Below are 12,624 nucleotides of genomic sequence, written 5' to 3'. Positions count from 1 at the left end.
ATATTGTCACCAGGTGTAAATACCTCTGTTGTTACGATATCATAACAACATAATCACCAATGTTAAGTTGTTTTAACAGCAAATGCAATATTCAAACGTCAGTGAAATGCAATTTTTAGTTCAAATTTTTGGTTTACAGAAAATTTTATTCTTAAAATTGCTCTGTAAATATAATTTTTATGCTAACATGTCACTGTTGTGAGCAGCGCCTCTATATATTTTTCACATTAACTATTTTTCCATTATGCATTTTGTCCAGTCTTTACCATTTTAGGTCTTTGCTTTGTTCATCTACGAAGAAGCCAGCCGATGACTTAAGCCAGCCAAAGATGCGCTTTATGCTTAACTTTTATTTTGGAAAATTCTCACGAAAAAGCTTTTGTACGTTGGTAAACAATTAACAATGAGCTGTCACTGGAATAATTTTAACAACTGTCGGACGAGTGGCTAAGAAATGACAGCAGTCTGAAGTTGGTTGCAGTTTTTTCATCTCACCGTGTACATGCAGAAAGAAGTTAATTTAGTTTTCCTTCTAATCTGAGGAACGTTTCTTCTCAACTCACGGAAACAAAAAAATTAGAATTTTAACAATTATCTATTCAGATAAACTTGAAAATCAAAAAAATAGAAAATATAATTTTGAGCTGTCAACATTTTCAGAATAATACAATAACATGAATTTATGATACTATTGCTCTATGAAACAAGACAATTGTTTCTGATATTCATATGTGTTCATTTTCGTTCAAATACCCATAAAAATCAAGAAGAAAAAAAAAAACAATTATGTTACTTTGAATTACGAATCATGCCGTTAAATCGTTTACGGTTAGAGTGGAATGAGAACATGACATTAGGGCCTTCAATGCGAAAAGTCAATTTATCGACTTACAAGTCCCTATTTTAGAAAATAATAGGAAGAAAATCCGGAGAATCCAGCATTTTGTAAATAGCCGAATTGTGTGATGGGAACACAAAATTTCTCACCTGCTTCCTGAGTTCGTTGTGACCATTATCGCTTTTCATTTCCAGCTACGCTGCCAGCAAAACGTTCCTCCGATTTCTAAAACCAATTATCTTACCTCGGCGGTATTCTTAAAAGATCCATAGCATATAAATCCAACATTGCGTATTTTCTCCAGCTATGGCTTTTTTATACTCTCTTTCTAATATGTCTGAGCTCCAACATATTTTTCACCATGTTTTAGCTATGTATATGTATTCACCACATGATATTCTCCCTGCACAACTGCAAACAAACCTTTCTCGTTAAGTTTGTTTTCATTCCAAAAAAAAAATCTATTTTAACTTTAAAGTCATAAAAACCACTACTACTACTACTTCTTCATTGAAACTCTTCAAGGTGAACAGGTCAAGGCCATTTCAAAGTAAAAAACAGGCGCCGCCACAAGGCAATTCAAAAGGAGAAACAATAAACAAACGCAACAACATAGCTAGTCATATCCTTTTTAAACCAAAAAAGAAAAAACTTTAAAACTAATGGCAAAATTTTACTGCTTCCCACTACACTACAACAATATCTCTTGGGTATACTTCCCCTTACCAATATATATTTTCGCTTAGAACTATGAACACAACAACAACAGCAGCGGCACGATTGCAGCAATACACATCTCTCAACTAAAACACAAACAGCCAGTTCCACGATATCGAAAGAACACGTTCGCACAACTTTTACACGACAAACAGCTGATTTCCGTTCCACTAAAATCTATCAGAACGAAAATTTGCACGAAAATCAAAGCGAACGAAAACGTAAGCATTTCAGTGTAATTTTGCGTTCCACTATCTTTTTTCTTTCGTACGCATGCGAACACAAATGTCAAAATCAGTCACTTGTGTGTTTGCTATCGTATAATAACAATTAAGGAAAATTGTTTTAACATAAACATTGCTTGATTGAAAATGGAAACAAAAATGTAAGTAAAAATAATAAATGCAATTTAATATGTGAACAACAAATATATATATTTTTTATTTTCTCAATTCCAGCACGAAAAAATCATCAACTACACAGCTGCGGGCACTAGTTGAGTAAATGGAGGAGAATCCTGTGTTCGCCAGAGGAATGCCAATTTTTGGAAGCAGCAGAAGAAGTTTTAAATCGGGGCGGATTTGGGTAGTTCTGCAACCGGGCACCCACTTCTCTTCCATCATATCCAAAAGAGCCCGAAAACTTCCTTCGACACACGAAAGTTGGCCACAAACCTAGAAAAAATCATTTTTTATTATTTCAAAAATGTAAAAATACAATCATACTTACTGGTTGTTAGGTACTTCAAATAAATTCGAAGCATCTCTTAAATTCCTCCGTGGCACATTTCGAACCTCCTCCATAAAAAATAGAGCTACGGAAATATTCTTTTTTTTATTTTCTAAGAGCACAAATAGTTTGAACACAATCACTAGAAATTTTATTTCGTTTGTTTATTTACAATTTGTTTGTTTACAACTGAAATGTCAGTTGAGACAGAGCCACTGCTGCTTTTTCGCGTTTAAATTAGACATTTGACGCTTTTTTTGCTTTATTTCGCGATTAATTTTTCCAAAAAAATATTTAGCAACACTGAATCACGTAAGGCTATGCGAAAGAAAGAACGAAAGATAGTGGAACGCATTCTTATACGAAAGTGAGTGAGTAGCCTTCGTTCGCACAAATTTTCTTTCGAGATCGTGGAACAGGCTGAAAATCCAAATACGAAAAACCTACAAACATTTCACACAGCACCAACAACGACTGACAGCATCAGCGAAGCCTGGCAGGTTATTAGAATAGAGGAGCAAGTTACACCAACTTAGCTACATTTGCCTGAGACGAGACATTTGAAACGAATGAAACCGAAAAAATGTTGTAAAAGAACACCAAACCAAATCAAGCCAACCACTCAACCGAGCCGAAAAACGAAACGAGTCGCCGCCGCCACTGTTGCCGAGAGATGTAAGTAGGTAGGTTGGTTGTGATTGAAAAGGTATGGTGGATGTGTGGCGGGAGTGGAAACGGAAAAAAGGTGAACCATCATCTGTTTTGGGGGACAAGACGTGGAGCTCACATACACACACCAATGCAATTAATAGTTGGGGGTACGAAATAGCTGGTGTGCGTTTCCGTTGCTGCTCTTCCCGCCACCAACCAACCAACGGACTGCCTGTCATTAGACTGGTATGCAATGCAATGCGAAATTCATTCGTTCTACGAAATTTCTCAATGGATTTGCAGATTTGTTTTTGTTCCTATCGTTAGCGGCAGCGATTTCTTGACGCTGTTGTTGCAAGCATATTTGCACAACACCGCAACGAGACAGTCGTGGCGTAGCTTTGCACAACTCTCATCCAAAAAAAAAGAAACTGACTTGGCAAATATATGAGAATATCTCATTTGGTGTGTAAGTGTGGGTGCATGCATTTTTGCAAACATTAAAACAAACAACAAATTCTTTTACATCCATGCAATGCACTACAGTCGGCCCCACCACCCCACACACATGACTTGTTTTCCCAGGTAATCAACGAATCGGAACTAATAGACAATCGGCAAAGACACTGAGAACTTGATGTGTTGGTGTGTGTGCCCATATGTGGGAGGATGTGGGAATTCGTGTTCGGTGCAACGTGTTGTATTGTTGGTTCTTTCGTTCGTTTATTGGAGGAGAGATGAGAATTTCTAGAACACAACAATCCCTAAAGAGGGAATTCGATTGAGAGTTAGTTAGGTATCTAATTTGTCAGAATTCCCAAGCTAATAAAAGTGTCAAAAGCCGATAATAGGGATGCCAATACAAGGTTTATTTTCATTCAAACGAAACATTGAGTTTATTAACAAAAACAAATTAGTACTAAACATTAGTACTCCATATTTGGGAATTATAATATTAAATAAAATAATATTACTTATAAAAAAGAAGGGATTTTTTTTATTCAAACTCAATTTTTCCCTGAACATAATTTTTGACACACCTAGTAAATATGGGCTTAAGATATATAATTAGTATTTACTAGAATAACCATTTATTTTTATTACATATATTAACCCTGCAGGCATCGGAAGGAACCAATTTTATTTTGTAACATCCTGTGCGAAATTTTTACATTCTTGTGTCAAAGTTTTCTTTAATTTATTAATTGATTTGATTTCTGACTCGTCTTTCTAATTCATACCACAGATGCTTGATTGGGTTTAGGTTGGGGTATCGCCATATTATAATCTTACCGTCTGAACCGAATGTATTAAATTGCTAAAACATTGTTCCAGAAGACTTATTTCTTGCTTTTGTACAACCGCACTTACTTCAATCTCGTTTTTTATTTATCGTCGCTTATGTGCAACTTTCTTCTAACGATTCTCGGTTTGTACCCAGAACGATGCAGTGTTCTGCGAATTTTTATCATTTTTGAATCCTTTTTAATTTTTTTTTTTTCACAATTTGAGCCTTTTCACTCACACTGAAGCCCTGAGGTCGCCTAGTGTGTTGTTTACTTGTAAAATTTTTACTCTGTTCATGTTGTATTATATTTCGAACTGTGTATTTGCTCTTTTCACATTCTTTGTTTTTTTTTTACGAAGAAGCCAGATGACTTAAGACGCAGGAGTGATTACGTACCATTCGACCTTAATGATTTCCCAAAAGGATGTTTTGATCTAGCTAAATCCGCTCGTATTATGATTCCTCAAAGGTTTTCGATTGGGGTTTCGATCAGGGCTCTGGGCACACCAGTCCCGAACGACTTGTGATCGGTGTTTGAGGTTGTTGTGCTGAAATATCAAGACTAAGTGTGAATAGTCGGAATAATCAGTTAATATAAAACGCTATAAATTTTACATGTTTTTTTTTTTTTTAATTGAATTGGTCACCTTTGGCACGAACTATGGCCTTCAAACGGCCAATGAAACCTTCACACGTAGCCCGAATGTTGCTCTGCGGTATTTTGGCCCATTTCCGGCGAAGCGCTTGCTTGAGGTGATCGATACTTTGGTATTTTTTAGTGCCAACCTTGCTTTCCAAAATACTCCAGACACAATAGTCCGGAGATTTGGTGGCCATTGTGCACTGGAAATGAAGCGAGGAACCTCATTTTGTAACCATTCTTGGGTGGCGCGTGCTTAGTCCTTCGGCGGCCAAATATTTGTATGCCCAAGGCTTTAATACACCCTCCATAATATTTTCACGATAATATTGGGCATTTATTCTGTTTTTACGGTCGATTAATAGAGCCGAGAGCAACCTTCGGCTGTTATGGCGACCAACACCATCACCATGGCCGGCGCTTGAGTTATGGTGGCCAATCGAAGGTGCTCATTTTCAATTGACCTTTTCGCAAGTAAACACGATCATTTTGTTTGTTTACAAACTGCTAGACATTTCTCATCGGAGAAAACCAAAGTCGGCAGTTCACCACTTTCGCCCAAGCGAAGCAACTCTTTAGTTCTTTTGAGTCCATTACTTTCCGTTGCGATGTAAGTTCTTGCACTTTTTGGAATTTCAATGCCTTTACCCCTAGTTCATTTTTCAATATTTGCCGAATGGAACTTTGCGATATGTTCAGCTCACGAGCCATTTTTCGGCCACTGCAACGTGGGTTTCGATCTAGTCGCTTCTTTATTTTTCAAGCCATTTCTCCTGATGTTTCATATTTTTCTAGTTTTTAAATAGGTAAGTGTTTTACCAAGAACTATTTCAGTAAAGTCTCTTTTACAATTTTGACAAACTTACCTTGCATTTATTTTAAATATATACTTATATTTTTCAAAACATATGCACCAGGTTAATATTTTGGTAATACAATTCTCATTTCTGAAGAAGTGAAGCTCTTCACTAGTTCATAACACATAAATATAATTTTCCCCCACAAATCGATTTGATAACATTTAAACATTTCAATTTACAAAATCCCTCACACTATCTATTCTTGTGAAATTTCGCAATGCGATCCCTATCCCCACACACTGTATGATCAGAAATAAACATAGGCATTTACACACACACACCTATCTACTCATATGCACATGAAATGACATAAAATTGAACTGAACCTGGTGAATGATTTCTTTGGTGTTTCTGTTTTATCTGGTGCTATGGGCAATTGTTGTTGCTGCTGTAAATGTTGCAATCAATGCCGCGGTTACCGTTGCCTGCCCCTCTGTTTCGTTGAGCGTTGGCGGGAAATTGCAAGAGAGCCAGAGAGTCATCAAACAAATGCCGAATTTAAATGAGAACTTGCCGAACAGCATATGTACATGCGAGAGAGCAGAACAACGAATTAAGGCCTCTGTCAACGTCAACATTGACGGCGACAGAGTCACGTTAATACGAGCCCACTCCAAACCTGTTGACCTAATTTCACTACGTCCGCTCTGTCGTTGACGTATGCATGTTGTGTATGTTGGAAAGTGTGTGTGTGTGTGTGCTTTGTTTTCAAAACTACTGTGGTGGTGATGTTGTTGATGGTGATGATGACGGCAAAGCTTGTTGGCTCTGCAAACTAAATTTTTGTTTAACTGAGGTGAGTTTTCCATTCGGAAATATACACTCGGTGTTTTTTGAGAGATTAGAGGAGAGAACAAGAACGAGCATCACAGGCCAAACAATGACAATAGTCATGAAATGCGAAACAAACCTACCACACTTTATTATATTTAGCAAAGGCAGAATATAACAACAACGACAAACACAACACAAAACACAGGCACCTAGAGTCGACCAGCCCGCTAAGCAGAGCAAGCAAATCAGGCTGACTGGTGGCTGCCTAGCTTTGCTGGCAAACAGCTACACAGCTGCCGTCATGGCCATCGGCATTCCATAGAGTCCCACCAGAGTCGGTTACACTTCCAAACGTCAAACAACTGAAGCTCGCTCGCTGCTCGCTTAATAGCTTCTTTTGTAAACTTACAAAAATACCTAGACAAAATAAAGCACACATAGAATATCCCGTGGATCACAACAACCATAATCCAATAAAAAATTCTTCAAATGGTATGGGAATTACACGAAAATAAGCAATAATGAAAATCTTGAAAAAAAGTTCTGGAATAACGAAAAATACCTCTTTATAGAATAAAAAAGTGAAAAATTACAAGGATAAAAAGTGAATTTTTGTGATTTCGAAATGAATGCAAAAGTGTTCTATGAAAAAAAAAATAAAAATAAATTGTTCCCTTAACTTCGAGAACGAGAACCAAATTGCAATTGCATCGATTACGTTGGGATTATTGGCGTATCTATGTGTAAATCTGTGTTCCATTGTATTTTGTTACACACAGACACGGCCACTCAGCAAAACATTCTTTTGTATGTAAAGTAGTTGGTTGGTTCCTTCCTTCTGTCTTTCAGCAATGTGTGCCGTTTGTGTTATTTTTTATTTTATTTGGACCTAACCTACCACATTTTCATTTTTTCTATTCACGACCCACTTGCCCCGCCACCAACTTATTCTCCTAACATTCGAAATCCCTCGACCATCACAACACAGAAATCTTCTCACATATTCAACCGCAGCAAGAAGAAAAAATGAGTACAAACCCAAAAACAACAATAACAAAAACCAAGCAGAATGAAAACAAAAAACTGACAGCAAAAATATTTGATGAAGAGAAAAATTAGGTCAACAAAACAAAGCCCCCGCAATACACCTGACACCGTTCGTTCGTTGCTCTCGTGCCTAATGTGGACTCTTTTTTGTTGTTGTTTTGTCATTATAATTTTCACAATAGTGTGCGCTCGGCTCATTTAGCACCCATTTGGTGGGAGAGCAATATCAATTAGCTAAATAACATATGAGATGTAAATCAGTGTTGTCAATTTGGTGATTTTTATAAGATGATGCTAAGAAAGATGGTGTTTAATATAACCGAGTCACAACTCGGAAATCTTATAAATTTTGTACTGACACGTTTAACAATGTTTTTACTGGTATGGTTTATATATAGAAAATTTATAAACATTCCGAAAGAATAGTATATTTTACAAACCCCCAAAAAAATATAATAATGCTTCCAAAAATCTGATTCGCTAAAAGGTGTGGTAAAATCCAGAAATATTAAATAGAGTCGCATTGAAATAACAGAAAACGCATAAATCAATATTGAGATGTTTAAAAAAAATGTGCAAGTAAAAAAGATATCTCCAAACACGTAAGATCAGATTATACGAAGATATATCAACACACAATTAATTGTGAAATATTTTGGCAATTTTTTTTTTTATTTAGAAAATGTTATTTTTAATTTTTTTCATTTGTAAATAAAACGTAGGTTCATGGAAAATTGTACAAAGTAATCCCAGCATGTGATATAACATTTTCCATAATATTTCATTGCCAACATCCAACTTCCAAAAATAAAAATAAAATATTGTTTCCATTTTGAAATTCGCTACTTTTGTACATAATAGAAAGAATTTGTAAAAAAAGGCAATAGAACGTGAGAACAGTGCGGATCGCAGAGTGGAAAATATTGTTTTAATTTTACCAATAAAGTGATCTGATAAGATTTTTAGTGTTTTTATGTCAATAAACACCAATAAAATAGAAAAATTGTTCCATTCAATCAACACGAAAACGTCATACTGCTTTACTTTTTATTTATTTTTTAATAAAAAGGGTTGTCATAATTGATTTGGCAATTAAGATTACCTTATTGATTCTGAATTCCGAATTCCTATCCAACAAAATTTAAAGGAATTTGTTCTATATGATGCAATGTAACATGCACAAGTAGTACATATTTATATATGACATATATTTGTAATTTTCCCGTCTTTTATACACTCCATTAAGGAAGAATGTTTGCAATACCTCTGATATCAGCGCCATAAGAAATGCAAGGCTTGATTATAGAAAAATTAAATTTTGTTCCAAAGTATAGTTTAGTTTCAACTAGGAATCTAAAAATCTGCAATATTTTTATCATAAGCTGTTGAAAGATTGTATAGCAGACGAACTAAATAGAGCGGGATCTGCCGCTAACGAATTTCCAAGAGCATCAGTCGCAACCCCAATGGAAGTATGTAAAGGGGAGCTCAGATGGGACAAGACTGAAACTTGTAAAATAAAAAAATCTACACAACCACATTACAACTTTTAAAGTACAAAGTTCCTGATTAGCCAAACTCGATGTATCATGGCAAGATTTATTGCGATGCTAACCGGTTACTACTACTTGGTCTGTTTCAGAACTGCAAGTATGAAAAAGCTTTTACTACGATAACCGATTTTCCCTTATGGTATCGGAGAAAATTGCAAAACTAGTAGATTCTTGCAGGAAAAACCAACTGTCACAGCTCCTCTTCTCCCAAAATTCTCAAATGCAACGTATGTTCAAAAATCTAGGACTATAAAGGATATATAGTCACCACGTAACCCAACCAAATCCATATAGCAGATATCATAAAGATTTCCCAAAATTTTTCAGCTGCTTATTCTGGGCATGGAAGAACTAAGAAGGTAAAGTTAAATGCAGTCATATGTTTAAAATTTTTTCAAAATTTTCCTTTGACAACATCTCATTGTCAAAATCTATGTTCATAAATCCATAGTATATGCACTATATCGGAGATGGGAACTGTTTTCTATGCATTGAAATTTGACAATATAAATCACAGAAAATGCAGAGCTGGGAATGATTATTTGAAACGAGGATACCTTAATTTCATTGTACCATGATTCTGGCTTTTGATCGTTAATGAATACCTTTTAATAAAATGTCATTCGAAGACTTCTTAAAAACTCGCAGCACTAAGATAATTTCCTTACGATGGAAATTAGATATAGATATTTTAATCGGATAAGAATCAGTTTCTACGCTCTACGGAGAGTCGAAGATAAAAATATGATTTATATACAATACAAAACTGCAAGATTGTAAACATTTTTACTACGATAACCGATATTTTCTTTATGTTATCGAAACAAATTGCAAAAAAAAAAAAGATTCTTGCAGGTTATGGAACAAAGCAATAATATAAGTTGTGTTCCAGTACTTTTTAGTAGTAAAACTAGCAGAAGAGAGAACAGTTCGAAATGTCATTCTCATTTAGGTTTGCTCAAAAAATAAGGGAACGGAAAATTAGCAGAAATGCGATAAAATGTCAAAATTCCAAAAGTAAACAGCCTAAATCGGACTGGTGAAACCTTACTGAAAAGAGCGCCAACATTTAAAAAATTAATATTGAAGACGATAAGTTAAAATTAATAATTTATAATAATAATTAATCATCTGATTCCTCATTCAGCCAGTCCTCTTCACTGCTGGAATCATCCAAAAGTGAATACATCAGTTGCTCCATATTTTCTCTTTTTGTTTTTTGCACGACAAATATTAGTTTTTCCTTTAGTTTTCAAGTTGATCATTTTCTTTATTGAAATGTATCAATACATTTTTCAATCTTGTTAGCCCTGCCAATTAAATGTCAAATTTACAATATGCACATTTCTGCTCGGCCAAATTCATGTAGCTAAAACAAGCAGAAATGTGCACCACTCAGCGCCATTTTTTTTCTCGAGAGAGCTGCAAGTTTTGCTAGTTTTTGCAGTACGGGAACGCGTTGTAGCAGAATTAGTGCTAATTAGTACTAATTTGCAGGTTCTGGAACACAACTATAGTTGACTTTGACAGAATATCATTTGCGATCAACTTTTTTCGGTGCTCATTTTTTATGTGAATACGAACCCTATTGAAAGTGGCGATGAACCGTCAGTGTCGGATATAGCTACCATATACAACTTCTCCATATTTCATATTTATTACTGACTTTATACCAGAAGAGTGTGTTAATTTTGTTAGAAAGCATTATTAAAATACGATAAATTCAAGGTAAACTTATTTTAAATTATAATATTGAGGTCTGAATTTTCTGCAATTTACCATGTAATATTTAACTTTATAGAAAACAGGTTCCTATCTCTGATTTGAGAATATAAAATGGATTTATATAAATAAAAATTTTGAAAATGAGACTCCACATGAAAAATTTAAAAAAAAAATGTGAACATAAGGTTGCAAGACATTACCTTCTTAATTTTAACATGATGCTCTTCATAAAAAATAAACTTTGAATTGAAATTACATTTAGATATAGCTACAATAAATATATGTATCAGCAGATTTGATGTTTGATGTATATTAATTTGACAAAATATCCATCAAAATGTGAAGCTTCAAGCTACTTAACAATTTTTATAAAGAGGATAGCTGAAAAGGTAATTTATTCTTCCTCACAGGAATATGCTTAATTTAGGCAATTTTTTCGATATATAAAAAATTATGCTGTCGACCAAATAAATCCTTGTATCTTTTAACGTCAAGTTTACTTAATTCACGTTGCCATATTTTTTATTGATAAGATGGCAATAACAGCAAAATGTATTCAATTAAAAAAGTCACACATTTACTAAATGTAATAATTTTATTGCTATATGTCCTAAAAATAATTTATTTTAATGTAATAATGAAAACCCGATAATGTAAACTATATCATTTACCTTTGTCTCACAAATCTGGATATAAAGATAATATATAATAACGGGTCTTAACTTTTTTGTAAAAGTACCTAGTGATTGCAGTCATAGTAGCGCTTTCTTGACACTGAAAAATTGTCAACACTGGTATTATACTCTCTAAATAACAGTAACATTTTTGCAATGCCAACTCTCTCTCTCTCCCTCCCTTTGGCTTTTGCTCAAACAAAACAAAGTGAGCCAAAGACAAAAACAAAATCCGAAGCTCTCGCAATAAATGAATGGAAGCAAAAAAAAGAGCAAGAACGAATGTCATCATCAACATCAAACTCACAGTTGAGCTAAAAGCGCTTTACGCCTCGCCGCCTTTTATTTCAATGGATGTAAACAATAACACAACAACAATGACAACAGCAGCATGCATGACAATTGCAAGTGCATTTCAGACATGGTTTTTGTTTTTTGCATAGTTGGATCACAAATGTATAAAAAAAAATTAAAAGAAGAAGCAAAAAACAACAATTGCTACTTCTTTTTCTGCTACTTTGTGACAAAGTGAATGTGCACATGAATCGTGTGTGTAACTGGATGTGTGTGTATGCGAGTGTGATGTGTGTGGGATGCAGTTATAAATACAGTGAATGCAACTGCAGGGCATTTGTTTTAAGATGCTGCGACTGCTGCCACTGCGCCTCTGATGTTGATGCTGTCACCGCTATACTATTTATGAATGCAAAGGGAACAAGTTCATAATACGTCCTATGGATGCATTTGAATTTTAAATTTAGTTTTTGCTGTTGTTGTTGTTTTTCAAAAGCGGCACACATCCGTGCCAAACAAGCAAGGCAAACAAAAAGAAACACACACTGTAATAAAAATAAAGCATCTGTAAAAGTGTAGTGTTTGCTACATTGCAAATATCAAAGTTTGTCGTTTTTTGTTTGTTAACAAACAGAGTTGCCACTGAGTTGGTTTTTGAGGCCGTAGTTCAACTCCTCCGTAGGCAGATAAATACAGTCGGGCCTCGGATATCCGTCATGTTCGGGGCCAGAATCACATAATATAACGATTTTCACGGTTAAAAGAATATCAATTTTAATTATACAGTTTTTTATTCCAATATTTTTATACCCTCCGCCATTCTATGGAGGGTAT

General features: G+C 34.8%; 1 protein-coding gene and 1 long non-coding RNA gene across 4 annotated transcripts in view; one reads left to right on the top strand and one right to left on the bottom strand.

Moving 5' to 3' along the window:
- The window catches only part of LOC101897463 (DNA-binding protein Ikaros), a 58,159-nt gene that overhangs the window by 9,304 nt on the left and 36,231 nt on the right, over positions 1 to 12,624 (top strand). Inside the window, exon 1 of one of the 3 annotated variants that reach the window (XM_020036664.2) lies at positions 6,565 to 6,989. The exons of the other annotated variants lie outside the window; for them this stretch is intronic. The gene's annotated coding sequence lies outside the window, so the exon portion shown is untranslated. Of the gene's footprint in view, positions 1 to 6,564; positions 6,990 to 12,624 lie in introns of those variants that run through there. 3 annotated transcript variants of the gene reach the window in all.
- LOC131803616 (uncharacterized) lies at positions 1,946 to 2,694 on the bottom strand. The gene is made up of 2 exons (XR_009342686.1): positions 2,285 to 2,694; positions 1,946 to 2,229 (listed from the first exon to the last, which is right to left on the bottom strand). It is a non-coding gene; the product is annotated as an uncharacterized LOC131803616 (long non-coding RNA).

Source organism: Musca domestica, unplaced genomic scaffold, assembly GCF_030504385.1.
Source record: "Musca domestica strain aabys unplaced genomic scaffold, Musca_domestica.polishedcontigs.V.1.1 10, whole genome shotgun sequence".
NCBI classification, from domain to species: Eukaryota; Metazoa; Arthropoda; class Insecta; order Diptera; family Muscidae; genus Musca; species Musca domestica.
The sequence above is the reverse complement of the archived record's forward strand: the minus strand, read 5'-3'. Positions and strand labels throughout refer to the sequence as shown.